Here is a 19,903-nt window from a genome sequence, read left to right on the forward strand (position 1 = left end):
GAACTTCGGCAGCAGGCGTGGTGAGCCCCGTACTTTTTCCTGTTTTTGGTACAACTGGGCTCATTTTTCTCAAATACTATTCTGATACATGAGACCCTATTCATTTGTGTTTAGACAAAAAGCAAGTGACCATTAAATAAGCAGCACTTACACATAATGTTCAGCTTGTCACTATCACAATGTCACGGGTGTATCAGAGGTGACTGGCAGTCGCCCTGCAGTTGGTTGCAGGAGATCTCTACGTTTGGCATTACAGACATCTTCTTAGAGGCTGGCTGTCTCTAGGACCGAGCAGCTACCTCGCTCTGGTAATTGGCTCCCTGGCCTGGGTGTATATATACCTGGCGTGTCTGAGAGGGCGGTGCCGGCTATATTCATTTCTACTTGTGAAGGCTTAGCAAGAGCAGTACTTCATCCTCTCTGGAGCTTGAGGCAGAGTTTGCATTTGTCTGGAGTCGTCTAAAGCTAAGCAATCTCCCCATGTTTGTCTACCCTTGTTGTCTATAGAGTTTAGTGGAGATCGACTATTGCTCATCTCCTCCCATCCCTAGCCTTAGCTATTCGCCAGGGAAAGACAGGGCGAGGCAGGCGTGCGGCGATTGGTGAAGAAGCAATATAGGGACGGTAGGTGAGACAGGGTGACACTAGACCAGACTAGGAGGTCTCCACATCCCCCTTTCCCTCTGTGTTGCACTGTCTTTCCCACACCTGGAGTGACACACGATCATTACAAAACTCACCCGTCTGGTCTCATACTGCACGGTCCTCTTACTATCTGACTACCTTTATAAATTTGAACAATACTTAAACATCACAAGCGACACTTTCTTTACTCAGTAATATTCCAGTTTAAATGCCTTCTCCTGCCTTAAAGGGGTTTAACAGGCTTGGGATGAAACTTTGCAGTCACTGTGACTGTAGACTTCTGAATCCTCACAGGGCGCACACTGCATACTGTCAGGATTCTCAGATACTCATTAAACTGCTCTCAATGGCAGTGACACCAAGTATGCAATCTGCATACTTTCAGCAACATTCAGACTAGATGTGCACGGCTTCACTCAATTCACTAGAGCAACTAGTCGTCACTTGACCGCCCGCTACGCTTGACCAGCATAGAGAATTCTGACAGCGTGAAATGTGCATGCTGAGAGGATTCAAGTCTGTAGTCACATAGAGTGACTGCAGACTTCTATCCCAAACCTGGACAACCCCTTTAAGATATAGATGGCCTATCCTAAGAGTTCTTCAACATCAGATCGCTGGGGGTCCAACAGAACATCTGTCGTCAGCTCTGCTAACAGATAAAAGTAAACAGTATATGGGGAGCAACAGCACAGCTCCGTTCACTGTGTGGTGGCCGTTCCCTGGTACTGCAGCTCAGGATCTAATTAAGTGATTAGGCGCTGAGCTGCAGTACCAGGGAATGGCCACTGCACAGTGAACGGAGCTGTTGGTTTCCCCCCATAGTCTGTCTACATGCAGCTGGAGCAGAGAACAGCTGATTGGTGGGGATCCGGCACCACAACCGATCTGATACTAATGGATAGGTCATCAATATTATATGGCCAGACAACTCCTTGAAGCAAATAAAAAAAAAAAATATTCATCACATAGTGAAAAGCGAGGCAGTTTACCAAAAAGCTATCAATTTCTCACGGTTTTTAAGATCTCTGCAATGTGGAGTTTCCAGTACAGCAACTCCAGTTTACAAAAGTGCCCAGTCTGGGGTGAAGGATGCCCCTGTACACGTCCGGCACTGTTCATGAGCATCTCACTGCGTATTCATTATACAAATGGTAGAATAAGCCCATAGGCGATAGATACCTGTGAAACACGCCATGCAGTGGCATCTGGCACGCAGTTCAACAGATATGCCATCCACAGCTGAACTAGAAGTACGGCCAGGTTCAGACGGCCATTGTTAAAACTGGGCCAGTCACCGCTGCAAATTTAGTACGTGGCTGGTTCAGGGTATAGTTACATGTGATTGAGCACAAGCTGCCTATTACTACATGCACAAGTGTGGTCCAAAAATATGTACTAGACTGGAGCATGCACAAGTTTTTTTTAACGTTAAAATGGTTTTAATTTTATATGTAATGTACAAACATTTAAAAAACAAAAAGACAACATTTTCCACTAGTAGAGGAATAAGAAACAAACCACGTTGGCACCACTAGTACATCCACCTGAATGATTCCAGGAGACAATAACATTGGTCTTGCAGTGCAATTAATACAGAGAACAAGAACTGGTGGTGCTCAGGTATAGAAAGTCCATGAGAATCGGAGTTCAGAAGACTGAAGATGGCGGCACTCACCACTGATATATTAAAAGAGCACTTTATTCAGTCAACGCATGAGGAGCACAGACATTGAGGAAAACGAGGGACAACCGTTTTGCATGTTCTCATGCTTCTGCCGTTTTCCTCCATGTCTGTGCACCGAACAAAGTACAATTTTTCACTACGTGTGGGCAAAAATCGCTCGCATGCACTGGGACATAAATTATTGGTGAACACGCCATCCGATGTGTACCCACACAGCACTAAGGCCTTCCATAATGTTCATATAGAGTACAGGTGACAGATGCCATTTATAATAGACACCAGGAACTGAATGTGCACGAAGGCTGTGATGTAATGGAGGCCTCGGATGCTGATGGTTTGAGCTGCAGACAATCACACTGCCTCCTGTCATGTGCACAAATAATTGGTGCCGCTCGGTAAACTGATGGAGAGGTTCTGTAATTAGCCCATGGTACGTGGCGGCCACTAAAGCACAATCCCGGGAGATCGGTAACCGTGACCAAGAAATTTCCAAATAATTAATGGCAATTCCGAGATATATGTATTTTTGCTCTTATGTCATTCACGACCATCTCTACACTCAGCAGGAGAACGTAATGAGCTAAAGCTCAGGAAACATATGGCAGTGAGTCCGAGTGATGTAAGGGAGGATTTAGTAAATGAGATTCAGATTAGGTGCAGATTATGCACAGCACACACAGAATTTACTAGAGACGGGAGGAGAAATTATCCAATCAGCGCAGTGATCGGACACCAGACAGAAGCGGCCATTGATAAAAGCCTCCCCAGCCTCCGTGACATAATATCTGCCAGCTGGTACTACAAGAGGTTTATCACAGCCCTGCTACACGTGTAATCTCCCCGGCCACTGGCCACCTCCGGCAAAGTAATGGCCATTATATCCTGGACTATTAGGAGCTTGGATTTACGTGGTGCGGGAAGTGTTGGCATCCGAAAAACAACTGGATCAGTCAGTGAAAAGCAGAAAACCTTTCTTTCATTAAAAATTATTATGCTGATGGCTAAGGTAGAGTTCACAAAATGCTGATGCGTTGCACCGTGATTTCTCAAGCTTACAGCAAAAATGCTGCACTTCCATCACGAGAGAGGAAACGTGTGAATGCAAGCCGATGGGATCTTGATTGTCACAAAATTTATAGATGTCACACAAAATGCACAATATGGATGTGCGACTAATCTCACAACAGTGCTTTTTAGGCAGAATTTACCTGGAACGCACCTGAAAAAAAGTGCTGTAAAAAGTGAAGAGAATCCACAGCATTTTAAAAACAACATTGCTGTGCACATGTTCATTCTTTTAACTACTTCAGGGTATGGAAACCACAAAATGGTTAAAGGAAGCAGCAAACTCATCACTCTAGCGGCTTCTGAGCTAGAAGGACGCCGCTGCAGAGCTTCCGCTAGCAAAGTTGCCTAGGAAAACCATGGCGAGTCCACTGACGTCTTAAAGACACCGTGTGCCCATACACTAATGAAGTGTTTGAACAATGAACTTTTAATCTACAGTCATATAGACCTTCTGTGCTGCACTAGTCCTTCTCCACTCGCATACACACGTGGTCAAAATTGTTGGTACCCCTTGTTTAATGAAAGAATGGTCACAGAAATAACTTGAATCTGGCAAAAGTAATAAAACATTTAAAATCTATGAAAATGAACAAATGAAAGTCAGACATTGATTTCAACCCTGCTTCCACAAAAATTATTTAAAAAAAAATCAAAGTCATGAAATAGGCCTGGACTGAAATGATGGTACCGCTGAAAATAATGTGACAAAAGGGACATGTTAAATCAAGTTGTGTCCACTAATTAGCATCACAGGTGTCTACAATCTTGTAATCAGTCAGTGGGCCAGTATATAGGGCTACAGATACTCACTGTGCTGTTTGGTGACATGGTGTGTACCACACTCAACATGGACCAGAGGAAGCAAAGGAAAGAGTTGTCTCAGGAGATTAGAAAGAATATTATAGACAAGCATGTTAAAGGTAAAGGTTATAAGACCATCTCCAAGCAGCTTGATGTTCCTGTGACTACAGTTGCACATATTATTCAGAAATTTATGATCCATGGGACTGTAGCCAACCTACCTGGACGTGGCCGAAGGAGGAAAATTGATGACAAATCAAAGAGACGGATAATACGAATGGTAAGAAAAGAGCCCAGGATAACTTCTAAAGAGATTAAAGGTGAACTTCAAGCTCAAGGAACATCAGTGTCAGATCGCACCATCCATTGTTGTTTGATCCAAAGTGGACTTCATGGGAGACGACCAAGGAGAACACCATTGTTGAAACAAAAATCATAAGAAAGCCAGACTGGAATTTGCCAAACTACCTGTTGACAAGCCACAAAGCTTCTGGGAGAATGTCCTATGGACAGATGAGACAAAAATGGAAGCTTTTGGCAAGGCACATCAGCTCTATGTTCACAGACGGAAAAGTGAAGCATATTAAGAAAAGAACACTGTCCCTACTGTGAAACATGGAGGAGGGTCTGTTATGTTCTGGGGCTGCTTTGCTGCATCTGGCACAGGGTATCTTGAATCTGTGCAGGATACAATGAAATCTCAAGACTATCAAGGGATTCTAGAGAGAAATGTGCTGACCAGTGTCAGAAAGCTTGGTCTCAGTAGCATATCTTGGGTCTTGCAACAGGAGAATGACCGAAAACACACAGCTAAAAACACCCAAGAATGGCTAAGAGGAAAACATTGGACTATTCTGAAGTGGCCTTCTATGAGCCCTGACCTAAATCCTATTGAGCATCTTTGGAAAGAGCTGAAACATGTCGTCTGGAAAAGGCAACCTTCAAACACGAGACAACTGGAGCAGTTTGCTCATGAGGAGTGGGCCAAAATACCTGTCGAGAGGTGCAGAAGTCTCATTGACAGTTACAGGAATCGTTTGATTGCAGTGATTGCCTCAAAAGGTTGTTCAACAAAATATTAAGTTAAGAAGAACCATCATTTCTGTCCAGGCCTATTTCATGAGGTTAATTTTTTTTTTAATTCTGTGGAAGCAGAAAAGCAATGTCTGACTTTCATTTGTTCATTTTCATAGATTTTTAATTTATTACTTTTGTCAGATTCAAGTTATTTCTGTGACCATTGAGGGTTACCAACAATTTTGACCATGTTTGTATGTGATGCTGAAAATTTAAAGACCACTCTTCAGACACTACAGTCATCACATAAAAACGTATGGAAGTCACTAATCTGCCCCCATACATAGTAGCGTAGGGGACAGTTAAGAGATCTGCCAGGTTCCCTTTGTTATGGCTGATTGGTGTAGGATCACCGTACGTGTATTCGCCCAATAGAGAAGAATGAGTTACAAAGCCAGTGATTTACGAGGACAACCCCCTTTAAGCGTTCAACAGCTGAAGTTTATAAAAAGAAGTGTAATTCAGTGCTACACCAGAGACCACTCATCTCAGGCTAAAGATAGAAAATACACATTTTGCACAACGATACTATTTCAGTGATCTGACGAGCAGACAACACGTCAGGTTTGTGATGTTACCTGAATCGGGCCTCCCCGAAATACTCTGTGATGTGTCATACAGCTCAGGCAGGGAGGCTCCTGTACACGCAGCAGAGTATGACTAGGCGACATGCCGGCATCATCAGCCGGTCACCGGGTGCAGTGTGACATCCACCGGGGCTGGAATAGTTTAGAAGGTGCCCATTGTGTTTGTTTCTGATGGCAGCACATTCACCAGGACAGAACACTGCGGGCAGATGGCACCTCCCTACAAGCTGTTACTAAGAGCTTGAGTCCCTACGTAACCTGCACAGAGAGGACGTGTCTCTACAAGAACCACGTCTCATCTCGGCTCTGCTGCACGCACTGAGTGATAACGACTTTGCTAAACGGACTTTAAAAGGGAACCAGTCGTTAGATTTATTGCTCGCACCATGGGAGAACGTAGCAGACACCGGCTGTGCGACAGCCGCCTGGTAGGATTTACTCTGAAACACTGCAACATTGCTGAAAAAAGATACTTTAACAAGAAGTCTAGGGAGCAACTTGTGTGACTGGTCCACTGTGGTCCCCGGTGGCTTCTCCCCGCCCTGATCCCTTTAACTGACAGGCCTCTCCCTACACACATAAATAAGACACCTGAAGAAGTGCAGAGGACAAGTCATGGGCAGCATGAATCTAATGATATGTTCCCTCTAAACAATCACTCCTCCCATCAATGTTTTTATCCTCTTAATATATTGCAGTTATCATATTATATTGCACTGTGTACTTACAATTGCACATTTTGCCTTTCTACCCAGATAATTGTTCTCTTTTCTCTGTTCTATGTAAAAAATCAGGAAGTCTCTTTTCCCTGCATAAATCATTCCCCTCTTCAACTCCTGACCCAGCTGCTTCCACCTGCCCCTGCCAGAGACTGTTTGCAGTGAGGGATGACTCATGCAGAGAAAATTAACCTCCTGTTTCTACATAGAGCTTAGAAGGATTCAGCCAGTCAGTTTATAGTCATGTGATGTCAGAGACCTAATGGAAAAGAGAAGAATTATCTGGGTAGAAAGGCAAAATGAGCAATTTTAAGTACACAGTGAAATATATTAAAGAGGATACACATTTTGAGGAGTGTTTCTTTAAGAACTTACTCTCCATATATTTCTTGTCTGTAACATGCACATATATGCAGGTAGGTAAGGCTGACAGACAAAATCCAGATAGGCATTATTCAGATGTCTGGGGTTTGTTTTTATTTTGTTTTTTTCTTTGGGGTGGGAGTTTGCCCATGATGAAAAATAAACAATCTTTTCTCACGTGGCTGGATATGATTTTCTTCTATTTTTTGTGCCCCCTTTTTTTACCATCATCATATCAGTTTTTTCTAATATGTAAAAAAAAATTCCTAGACAAATTTGCCCTGGCAAATTTGTGACTCAAAGATGTTTAGAGCCCCATAAACTATAGTGAAATACAGGGACAGGGCCCATACCTGAAAGACAGATGTCTAGATGAGACCTTGGAGAGGATGCCCACTGTGCACAATCCCTCATGCACCTGCAGCTTGTCCTACTACTGGTAATCCTCTGATCAGCAGTCAAATGCGGGTAAACCAAGCAGCAATCATTCAATTTTACTGCAGCGTCACCACAGGGGGAGATAAAGCATTACACTAAAGTGAGTTATCCAAAGTAATGTATAGACATGCTAAGTCCTCACAGAAAGACAAGCTTTAAAACATGGGGGTCCGAAACCAGGGTCAGAAACAGACAAGCCCTATAAGTATTATTTCCAAAGTTTAGGCTTATTCATCTTTACATGAAGCTGAAAGTATTTTTTTTAAATAAAACAGTTGCATTGAAAAAAACAAAAACTACACACGTTCCAATAGAAGATTGGACGTCTTCCAAAGCAATGAAAACTACATTTTCTCATAGTTGACATTGAGGCTGCGTGCCCACTATGCGTTTTTCAAGCGTTTCTGATGTGGAATTTCCGCAGCGAAAACGCTTAAAAAGTGCTTGGTAATATGTGCTCCATGGTCCCCAATGATAATCCGCATGTGCTGTGCACATGCTGCGGAAATTTCCGCTGCGGATTACCATTGCGGAAAAATACGCAGCATGTCCATTAATTTTGCGGACACGCAGCGTAATTGCTGCCATTGACTTGCATTGAAATGCTCAGTATCCGTGTCAGCACATTTGCACTCACGGATATAAAGCAATTCTATGTGCGGATGGTACTCGGGTCTGGAGAAGAGGAGACTCTCCTCCAGACCCAGGTACCATAGAACCTGTTTAAAAAAGAATTTAAAATAAAAAATAAAGATTATACTTACCTTCTGATGGCCCCCTGGTCTCCTCAGCGATGCGTCCGGTCTGTTGCATGGGTCGCGGTGGTGTGTGGACCTGCCATGACATCATTGAGTCATGTGACAGGTCACGGGACCGCTGACGTCGGCGGTCGGGTGACCTGTCACATGACTCAATGACGTCATCGCAGGTCCTTCACACCTCCGTGACCCATGCAACAGACCAGACGGAGCGGAGAAAATACTTGGGGCCATCGGAAGGTAAGTATAATCTTTATTTTTTAACCATTCTTATTCTTTTCTTTTAACTATTACTTGGTCACACTATATATGCCGGTTGCATGGATTTATATAGTGTGACCAAGTTGTCAAGCACTTTCCAAGTGATGCTAAAATCGCTTGGAAAGCTCTTGATAACCCCCATGCAGAAATGCATGCAAAAACGCTTGACAAATGCTTCTACCCGGCAGGAAAAACGCATGTAAAATCCGCATGCGTTTTTCCTGCCAGGGAGAAGCGGAAACAATATGCAGCATTTCTGCATCGTGGGCACATAGCCTGATTGTTTCCTGGGTGTCAAAAATTGGCAGCGAGATGTATTGACAAGAGTTTCCATAGTGAGTAAGGCTATGTGCCCACGTTGCATTTATGAAGCAGAAAATTTCTGCTGCATAAATGCAAGTCCTCTCCCGGAAAAACGCATGCGGAATTCCGCACGCGTTTATCGCGCATTTTTGGCGCGTTTATCACGCGTTTTCCACATGCGGAATTGCCTTGCGTTTTTTATGCATTGGACTAAGGCAATTCCGCTTGCGGAAACGCAAAATTAAATGACATGCTGCGGATTTTTGAACGCGGCATAAACGCTGCGGAAAAATCCGCAACATGTGCATAGAACATGCGGAATCCCATTGGGGACCATGGGGTGCGGATATACATGCGTTTTTCAAGCGTATATGCTGCGGAAATTCCGCAGCATATACGCTTGAAAAATGCTACGTGGGCACACAGCCTAAGAGACAGACAACAGAGCGCTGACTGGCTGTATGGATGACCGCGGGAGAGCAGGAATACTGGGACTTCCTGCTGGGAGAGGGGACAGGGGGCTCCTGTCGCTCTATTTTCAGTCTATAAAAGAATAATCTCACATGGAGTTTTGCAGTTTTTGTTTACAGCTCATTGCCTGGAGACCGACCACAGCTGTGTAGTTTGTAAGCACGATGCTGAAGCGGTCTGGTATGAGAAGGTAACGGCACTGCCCAGAAATCATGTCAAGCTTCAAATCATAATAAAAGTCAAAAAGAAAAGAGCTTGTAAGCACTGCACACATTCTGATGTCTAGCAGTGGTGGTCGGTCTCCCAATAAAGAAAAAATAGTAAGTTCTATCTCAAAAACAGCAGTAAATTTTAATAAGTTGACAAGTGAGGAAAATATATTAAAAAATCATCCCACTTTTCTAGATGAAACTCTGAGCAATTTATATGCTCGTGTGAATCTCTCCTTTATATATATATATATATATATATATATATATATATATATATATATATATATATATATATATATAATCTAATTTGTAGGAATATGTATACAATGTGAATTGAGGGGCCATATTTACACACCCAGGTTTCACGGACCGATTATTATAGACACCAATGCACAGGCCATTCACGGGTCTCCTGACCCGAACTCAATTGGTTCAAAAGCAGACAGCAGAACGTGGATGTGTGAATACAGCGGAACGTGGATGTGTGAATACGGCCTAAGTGCCTCTTCCACATCTTACTCTACATCAGGCGGTGCTTACATGATGCATTTATGATGCGTTTTTAGGATTTTCTAAAAACCTGGTAAAAAAAAACACCAATTGTACCACTTTGATAAAAGTGAGGCAAAAAAAAAAAAACACAATGCCCTTAGTATGGGCTTTCATGAAATAGCAGCAAAAAAAAAAAAAATTAACGGTCTCATTTTCACAAATTTTAAGAATTTTTGCGGTGACCGGAGTATAAAAAAAAAAGAAGTTTTCCTATTTTCGTCATTGGTAAAACATTTAAAACTGCAAATCATCTGCTGTCATGCATTATTACTTTCCTTTTTGACACGTGTAAAATTAAAACAGAATCTTAGTGTTAAAGACATTTAAAGTTTGTTACCTTGCCAAAATGTTTGTGGTCACTTGTATGTGCTGCTGTATTTTTTCATTTTTACCCTCTGTTGCAAAGATATGAAATTTTTTTTTTCTAACCTTTTGGTGCCCAGTATGCAAGTATGTGGCGTGTGGTCGAAAAGGGCGTGTTAGAAAGTTGAAGACCCCAAGAGAAAACTCTGACGCTGATCAATAACTGCTCGGCAACATCTGAAGTTGGTCGGACAGCTTGATCTTGCGAGATCTACCTATTCTTGATGTACCGTGTCTAGGTGCGCACAAGACAATCTTCTTACAGTGTAGTCTCGAAAGAACACCGAGATCTCAGGAGATCACGAACAGTTTCAGATGCTGCTGAGAAGCGATTCGGCAGCATCATAGAGGAGTGTGGACTAAATGCCCACATAGAAAACTCTTCTGACATGGCCTCTAGCTCGATCTCGACCCATGGCGACTTGATAAATGAACGCTCTGTAGGAAGATCGATCTTGTGCAAGCCTAGATAGGTCCACCAGGGTCTTCTCTACAGTTATCTTGGTTGTTTCTAGCCATCGGGTTGCTGGTCTTCCTCTTCCCCTTGCTCCTTCTATTCTTCCGACCATGGAAATCCTTCTCTAGTGATTGCTCTCTTCGTATGATGTGTCCATAGTAGGCACCAAAAGCAAAACCAGGGCATATCTACGTGTCGGAGGGGCAAAATGAGAAATGGAAAACAGAAGTAGACTCATGGGGGTACGAAGATTTTGGCAAGGTAACTTTTTTTTGGGGACATGTGACAGGTACTCTTGAAAAGAATCGGGGGGAAAAAAAAATGAGAAATTGCAAAGTTTTCGGCATGATTCGGTTTTGTTTGCTTCGTCAGAAGCATTCAGAGCAATGAAGGGAATCAAATGGATTGTATTGATTCCATTATTCTTAAATAAACATGAGCGAGTACACAGAGGCTGAAACTTGGCAGAGCAGATGGACCAGGCAACATGCTCAAGCCCCAAACTAAATCAGAAGCTGGCACAGGACCCAGCAATAATACTGATTAATAGCCGCGTGCAAATCTATTATGGGCAGCTGCTCCTCCAATAAAAATCCAAACTCAAGTACAGCAGACGATAACGTGTCCCTGCTGGTCACCGCTACTGAAAATCGTGACCTGAGAAAATGTAAGGCTTTATGCAGGCAGTCAAAACAGAAGAGATTTCTAGTGGAAATCACTTCAGGAAACGCTCCTTGTTGGGGGAGTTTTTAGAGGAGTTTTCCACTTCCTGAAGTATTTCCTGAAAGTGATTTGAAAATATTTTGAGTGTTGTGAAAGTTGTGTGGTTTTTTTTTGCAGCCTTCTGAATAGACAGTTCACCTCCAGGCATTTGTTTGAAAACCAAAAAAGTGTGGGGGGGGGGGGGAATGCTCAAAAGAACAGCAGACACCCATGGTCATCCAGGCCATACCACAATTTCCCAAAATAAGTCCTGATGCAACCATCAATATGTAAGTCCCTAACCCCAAAAGGTCAAACTACGTTCTAGGACTGCAGGCGGTCCAGCAATAGCAATACTGGCAACCAACTGCACCATCTCCGAGGACTTGCTGGCAGTCCAGCCAGAACATCAACACTGGCAGCAAACAGAACAATGCTCTAGGACTTGCTGGCGTTTCAAGCCAAAACAATACCGGCAGCCAACAGCACCATCTCCTAGGACTTGTTGGCGGTCCAACCAGAATAATACCAACAGCCAACAGCATCATCTCCTAGGACAGGCTGGTGGTCCAGCCAGAACACCACCAGCAGCCAACACCACCATCTCTGCGTACTTGTTGGCGGTCCAGCAAGAACACCACCTGCAGCAAACAGAACTACGCCCTAGCTCTTGCTGGCGTTTCCAGCCAAAACAATACCGGCAGCCAGCACCACCATCCTCAAGAACTTGCTGGCAATTCAACAAGAACACCAATCAAAATAACAGAGAGGGATGGGAAACCATCCAACTGCTATAAAAACACAGAAAACTCAAAAGACCCCAACAGCAATTGCGTATTATTGATTCAAAATCATTACCGTGCTCATACTGTGTAACCCATTAGATTAACTGGGAAAACAGAATTAGAAATTGTAAATACAGCTTATTTTTTTTTTAAGTTTTTAGCGACCCATATTATCATCTTTAACGTTTTTTTTTTTAAATCAATCTAATTATCCACATTCTGAAATATTTGCTTATGTGGAGTGTTTACCACACGCTCTTGGCTCTGATCACTCATTGACATGTTGTACTAATCCGATTGTAGACCCCCTACAGGGTTTAGCTTGATCCTTTATTATCACCCGCTGTTCTACACTTGTTTTCTTCAAAGTGAGCACTGAACAATATGAAAATGAAGAAATCTACATGTCCGCGGCTTTTCAAAGTGTTTCCCTACATATACGGGTGGTCACATCAGGACAGACCCAAGTCCTACGAATAGGACTGATCACATCTGCATCAGATATTCACCTCTGGTTCAATGCAGGTTCTGTTTGGAAGAAAATCCAATGTCCAATTCTATCCAGAAATATATAATATATAATAAATATATTATAAATGATTGACAGCCTCCTGTAAAGTGAGCATGTACAAGTAGTAGGTGGGCCGGTGCACTGAGCCGCTTGGTCACGCCAAGGGGGCAACGAGCGCCTCATTTTTATGCATAAATAATGAAGGATTTTGCTTAAATTTAGCAGTGGATTAAAACAATAATATATACCATTTCTATTAGGACTAGGCCCTCTACAAGGAGCTGTGCAGAGTATTCGAGTTTGACAGTCTGGCACTCTCAATGTCTGGACTGTCCAGCTCCTTTCCTTCTGTTTCTTCTAAGTTACTTTAAAAAGGGTTTTGTTCAACATGAGAAATGGTTCACACTGCATAGTATTTGTAAAACCAAGGAACTTGGCAATTAACTTGTTGTTAAATATCCTCTCCGTTCTCAAGATTTGTAGCATTTTTAATTTTTAAATTCTGCCTGGCTTCCCAGTCACCTCTACAATCAACCAGAGGTCTTGTGAGCTTTTTGCTGGCATTGTGTTAAGAAGTTGAATTTGCGCTGCAGATTTTGTTGGAGAATCTGTGTCATGTATCTGAAACAATCCCGTTCAGATCAGATCAATAAACAGAATTTCAGGTCGCGGAAATTTGGGCAACAAAATGTGCAAGAGGTAATTCGCCTGTACGACTCCTAATGAAATCAATGAGTAAAATCAGCACAAAAAAGGTGATTTCTGCAACAGAAATTGAGATCATGCAAGTTTACACAAAACAAAAAAGAAAGAAAAAAAAAACTATTTCTGAGTGGATTACGGAACATGTGGATAAGATTAAAGGGGCTGTCCCACGAACAAAGTTCATTTCAATCAATAGATCTTGGAATAATAATAAGTTCCACAATTGGATGTGATTAAATAAAATGTTCCTGTGCTGAGATAATCTTCTAAATGTGCCCCTGCTGTGTACTGTGTAATGGCTGTGTCTGACCGTGCAGAAACATGGTCTGATCATACCACAGCTCCTGGGCAGGGGAGGAAGCAAAAGAGTATACAGACATTACAGCAGGGGATCACAGCTGATTCTTTCTTTGAGGTAAAACATTTAAAAAAAAAAAATAGGCAGGGAAATGTTTTACCTCACAAAAAGAATCAGCTGTGATCCCGTGCTGTAATGTCTGTATACTCTTTTGCTTCTCCCCTGCCCAGGAGATGTGGTATGATCAGACCATGTTTCTGCACGGTCAGACACAGCCATTACACAGTACACAGAAGGGGCACATTTATAATATTATCTCAGCACAGGAACATTTTATTTAAACACATCCAATTGTGGAAGTTATTATTATTCCAAGATCTATTGATTAAAATGAACTTTAAAACTTTTTTTTTTTTTTTTATTCTTGTGGAAAAAACCCTTTAAGTATGAACCTAACCACGGAGAGAGGGGATCCGCCCTTCAAGGACAGGAAACCTACAGATAAAAAGGGGGGCACCTCTCTCCCGCAACAGTTGTTTACAGAGCACAGAGAGGACCCCCAGGTTAGTAACACAAAATTTAACATTTTTAAAGGAGCTTACCAGGCACATATCGTGACTACATATAAGTAACAAATAACTGTGTACACCCAGGCGTGAAGGGAGGGAATGTACCGGTGCAGTCATGGGCTCTGAGAAATCCCGTTACCGTTAAGTAACTACGTCTTTCTTCTTCCCCCATGACGGCACCACGGAGAGAATTGCAGAGAAGTGTTGTTTAGGGAGGGACCACCGCTTCCAGAACCCGTCTACCAAAATTAAGGTCTGAAGAAGAGGTTAGATCCAGCCGGTAGTGTTTAAAGAATGTAGAGGGGGGGGGGGGAAGACCAGGTTGCAGCTCTACATATCTGTTCTATTGAAGCACCGGCTTTCTCCGCCCAGGAGGCTGCTACTGCTCTAGTCGAGTGAGCCTTTAGATTCCCCAGGGCAGTTTCCCCGCTTGACGAGTATGCCAGGGAGATGGCATCTCTTATCAATCTTGCCAGTGTGCCCTTGGAAGCTTTTTGTCCCTTCCGAGGTCCCTGGAAGCACACAAATAGAGCCCTATCCTTCCTACACTCCCGTGTGGCCTCTAAGTATTGGATAATGCATCTTCTGACATATAAGGTGTGTAGGTCTTTTTCCCCCCTGTTTTTTAGGACTAGGGCAAAAGGAAGGGAGGGTGACCTCCTGGGATCTATGAAAGTGTGATCCTACCTTAGAAAGGTATGCTGGGTCAGTCCTAAGTGTCACCTTGTCCTCTAGGATTTGCGTGAAGGGGGGCCCTGCTGATAGAGCTTGTATGTCGCTAACTCTTCGTGCCAATGTGAGAGCTACTAAGAGTGACGTCTTAAGTGATAGGGTTTTTAGAGATAGATCCGCTAAAGGTTAAAAGGGATGTTTGGTTAGCGCTGTAAGGACTAAGTTTAAGTCCCAAGGAGGAGTATTCCGGGAGGGGATGGGCCTAGACCAGGATGATGCCTTGATGAATCTAGATATCCACCTATTTCTGGCCAGGTCACAGTTGTATAGGGCTTCTAATGCCGCAACTTGAACCCTTAGTGTGCTTGTGGCCAGATCCCGCTCTAACCCCCTTAGTAGGAACTCTAAGATGGAAGTAATGGGGCCTCACCTTGTACCTGAATAAGAAAGGAATTCTTTCCAGGTTTTACCGTAAAGTCTGGTGGTTACGGGTTTCCTACTCTGTAGTAGAGTGGAGATCAAATTCGAGGAAAAACCTCTATCCCTTAAGAGCGCCCTCTCAAAATCCAGACTATCAAGTGTAGATTTGCTACCCGAGGATGGAGTTCCGGTCCTGGAAAAGGAGATCTGGAATTTCCAGAAGAACCAGGGGTCGGAGGTAGACATTATCCTCAGCCAGGAAAACCAGGGCCTCTTTGGCCAGAAGGGGGCTATCAAAATTACGTTTGCCCTGTCTTCCCTGACTTTCCTCAGAACTGCCGGAATCAGAGCGATCGGGGGAAAGGCATAGGCTAGTTGGTGGTTCCATGGGATTGAAAATGCATCTAATGCTGCTGGGTTCCCCTTGGGGTTTATTGAGCAGAATAGGTTTACTTTTTTTGTTCTGCCAGTTGGCGAATAGGATTATGGAAGGGTATCCCCACATTTCCGTGAGTTGGTTGAACACTAACTGATTCAGCTCCCATTCGCCCTGTCTCAGCTGGGTTCGGCTCAGAAAGTCTGCGGTGAGATTTTCTGCTCCTTTCATGTGGAGTGCTGACAGAGACCCCAAATTGTTCTCGGCTAACTGGAGGATGGATTTTGTTACTTGTAGTAGAGAATGGGACTGGGTCCTCCCCTGGTGATTTAAGTATGCTACTACTACCCTGTTGTCCGAGAACACTCTTACATGGTGTCCCCTGTAGAGAGTTTAAAAATTTTGAGAGAGCGAATTTTACTGCTAGAAGTTCATTCATGTTGAAAGATACACCTTTTAAGTCCTTTGTCCAGACCCCTTGAGCTATTTGGTCGTTCAGGCGAGCCCCCCACCCCCTGGGGCTTGCATCTGTAGTTAGGACCTGCGACACAGAGATAAACCATGGAACGCCTCGGGTTAAACTGCCCACCTCCGCCCACCATCTTAGGGAAAGTAAGGTTTTTGATGACAAAGTTAGCTGACCTAAGTGCACTTTTAGCGATTTTTCTGCCCTTAGGATTTCGCATTGTAAGTCCCTGGTATGTACCTGAGCCCAACGGACCCACGGAATACAGGCAGTCATGGAACCTAGAAGGGACATTGCTTTTCGCAGAGTCATAGAGGGGTGGTCCTTTACTTGAGATATCCGAGCTATCATTTTCTGAATTTTCCCTGCCGGGAGACGGCACTCCTGCTTCCTCGAATCTAATAAGATGCTTAGATACTCTTGTACTTGGTCCGGCTCCAACTTGGACTTTTTTAGGTTCAGAAGCCAGCCTAAATTCATCAAGGAATCCATGACCCATGCTAGTTGGTCCTTGCAATGATTGATCGAGTTGCCCATTACCAGCAAATCGTCCAGGTACGGGGTAATCAGAATGTTTTGCTATTCCCTTTATCGATATAGCTACCCTTAGGAATTTCTGGTAGTCTCTGTGTATGGGGACGTGATAATAGGAGTGCTTCAGATCCAGGACGGTCATAAAACAGTCTGGGAACAACAGTTTTACTGACGATTTTATTGACTCCATCTTGAAGGTTTGAACCTTCAGAAATTTGTTCAATTTTTTCAGGTTTACACTTGTCCTGAAAGTCCCGTCCGTTTTTTTTTTTTTCTTAGGAACAGAGGGGAGTAGAATCCTTCGCCCTTCTTCTGGGCAGGGACTTCTTGAAGGACTGCTCTATTAGACCTAAAATTTCTTATAGAAGTGCCGATTGTTCTACTTCTGATGACCTCTTGGGGGTTATGACAAAGTTCAGACGGGGAATGGAGTGAAACTGAAATTTTAGACCTGTTTTTATCAGGTCTAAAATCCAAGAGCTGTTTGATATCTTTTCCCAGGTTGGGATGATTCTCATTGGGCAGGTTTTCTGTTGTCACTGGGGGGCCTGTTAAACATAAATCCTTTAGTTTTTTTCCTCCTATCCTCCCACCTATCCTGGTCTTTGGCTGGTTTCCTGGGTATAAGTTTTCTGCTCCGAAAGGACTTCCTGTATGAAGTACTAGAGAGGATAGGAAAACGTTTCTTGTTATCTCCAGCCTTGTCGAGGATATTATCAAGAGTAGGTCCAAATAGGAACTCACCCTCGCAAGGAATGTAACACAGCTTTGAGTTTGTTTGGTGGTCACCCGGCCAGCATTTAAGCCAGAGGGCCCGTCTGGCTGCATTAGAGAAGCCCGCAGCTCTGGCTGCCAGCCTAACAGAATCGGCTGATGCATCAGCCAAAAATTCTGCTGCGCCCTTCATTACTGGGATGGAGCCTAGTATGTTATCCCTGGATGTTTTGTCTTTAAGTTGTGCCTCTAGTTGGTCTAGCCAGACCATCAAAGATCTGGCTGCACATATGGCTGCAACTGCGGGTTTTAACCCTCCCCCTGCGGCCTCCCAAGCCCCTTTTAGGAAGGTATCTGCTTTTTTATCCATCGGGTCCTTTAGTACTCCCATGTCCTCAAACAGCAGTGAAAATTTCTTAGAGGCTTTAGCCATTGCTACATCCAGTTTTGGCGCTTTTCCCCAGAATTAACATACCGGGTCCTCAAAGGGGTATTTCCTCTTCGGGGACAACAGGCCCTTTCTTTCTGGCTTTCTCAATTCTCTTTTAATCAGGGAGTGGACCTTGTCATTGAGAGGGAAAGATCTTTTCTTTTGTTCCAGGCCACTGAACATTACGTCCTGGACCGATCTTTTGGGGCGAGGATCTACCAACCCCATGGTGGACCTGACTGCTTTAATTAAATTGTCCGTACCCTCTATAGGGAAACCGCTACGTTCCCCTCCGGAAGATGAGGAGGAAAAGATAAGAAGGACGAATCGGAGTTTACCCCCTCCCCGTCCGAACTGCTAGATCCTGATACCGGGGATAGATTACTGGTTTTCTCCCGTTTCTTCCCCCCTTCTGCAGGGACTTGAAGGTATTTTCTACCTGGGATTTAATCAGGGATCTGAGCTCTGAGGCGAACTTAGGGGTCTCCTCGCAAATTGCTTGTTCAATACACGAGTTACATAGTCTTTTCTCCCACGTAGTGGGCAGATCATCTGCACAAAGCGCGCAGGCCCTGTGTTTGGACTTACCCGTACTCTTCCTTCTCTGATGAGAGAAGAAAAAGAGGGGGGGGGGGGGCAAATTATAAGTGAGCTTTCACGAAGATCACTTACCATCCTGCTGTAAGAGGGAATACCGGATTTGGAGAGGAACTCGTTCCTGTAGATGGGTTTTTCCTTGAGGCTGACACCCCACTGGGAGTCCTTGCCGCGTTGCGAAAACCTGCCCGAACACCCGCTTTCACCGTTACCTTGGCCGTGCTAGCGTGAAGGGTCACTGGGGGGGTCCTTTCGCACACGCTTCCCTTGTTGCGGTGGTGGTGAGTGGGGGTGCAGGGACTGCACCTCCTGTAGCTCCTGCTTGCTCATAGCTGGTGCCAGAGTGTGCTAAGGAAGCACTATCCCAGTGCTTCACTCCAGTATTTAACCCCTATAGGGCTCCGCCCCTTCCACCGGGCTTGAATTTCTTACCAGCCAGTCGTGGGTCCTTTATGTTCTGCACCCTCCCCTTGGGGAATATGTGTGTGCACCTCTTTAATGTGGGGGTCGCCTCCCCTCCCCCCCACCCCGACGCTATTCTCCAGGCTGGCGGTGGGCGCAGTGTGTTCCTGGATCCCACGCACGTTCAAACGCGCAGCTCCCAGAGATGCACCGTGGCACATCCGGTGAGCTGCGCGCCCAGACCGCCGCATCGGGTGGAGGCGCCCAGTCACGCCGATCCTCCAGTGGTGCACCGCAGCATGGGGAGGTGCTCGGCACGCGCGCTTCTGCGCAATGGTACCCGGAAGTCCCAGGCCTACTCACCGCCCGACACCATCGGAGAACGCAGCGACTCCAGTCTCCTTCTGCGCTGCGTCTCCCTGCCACCCTGGAGGCCCACTGACCTCAGCGGTGGCGCTTCAGGACACCGCACCAGCTGGCAGGGAACCCCCGCTGCCTGGCCGGGCCTGGTATGTCGTCCATGATTCTTCTTTTTTAGATGTCTTTCTTTTCTAATTCCTTAGAAAACTGTAGGTCCCCGTCAAGGACAGGAAACCAACTGATGCGGGAGAGAGGTACCGCCCTTTTTATCTGTAGGCTTCCGGTCCTTGAAGGGCGGATCCCCTCTCTCTGTGGTACCGTCATGGGGGAAGGAGAAAAAAAAATGTCACTTTGGCCACTGAATAAGCACTGTCTAACCACTGACCTCCTTGCTTTAGATCAAACACAGAGAGGGTCAAAATGAAAAACTTGGACAAAGTCGTGGGCCAACCAGTATACAGTATAATGGAACCACATAGTCCTCTATACAGAATAATGACCCCGTATAGGGGTGGTGGCTCTGGTGTCGTGGGCCAAATATAACCACCCACTGGCCACAGTTTGCCATGTCTGCTTTAGGTACAGGAATTTGGTGACTAG

The 19,903-nt window shown here is 44.5% G+C and overlaps 1 protein-coding gene across 4 annotated transcripts in view; it reads right to left on the reverse strand.

Annotated features, from left to right (window-relative positions):
• The window catches only part of WDR37 (WD repeat domain 37), a 191,033-nt gene that overhangs the window by 132,140 nt on the left and 38,990 nt on the right, over nt 1-19,903 (reverse strand). The window contains exon 1 of one of the 4 annotated variants that reach the window (XM_073677653.1): nt 5,857-6,106. The exons of the other annotated variants lie outside the window; for them this stretch is intronic. The gene's annotated coding sequence lies outside the window, so the exon portion shown is untranslated. Of the gene's footprint in view, nt 1-5,856; nt 6,107-19,903 lie in introns of those variants that run through there. 4 annotated transcript variants of the gene reach the window in all.

Source organism: Phyllobates terribilis, unplaced genomic scaffold (assembly GCF_046119375.1).
Source record: "Phyllobates terribilis strain yellow unplaced genomic scaffold, ASM4611937v1 Scaffold_4__5_contigs__length_816908805, whole genome shotgun sequence".
Taxonomy (NCBI): domain Eukaryota; kingdom Metazoa; phylum Chordata; class Amphibia; order Anura; family Dendrobatidae; genus Phyllobates; species Phyllobates terribilis.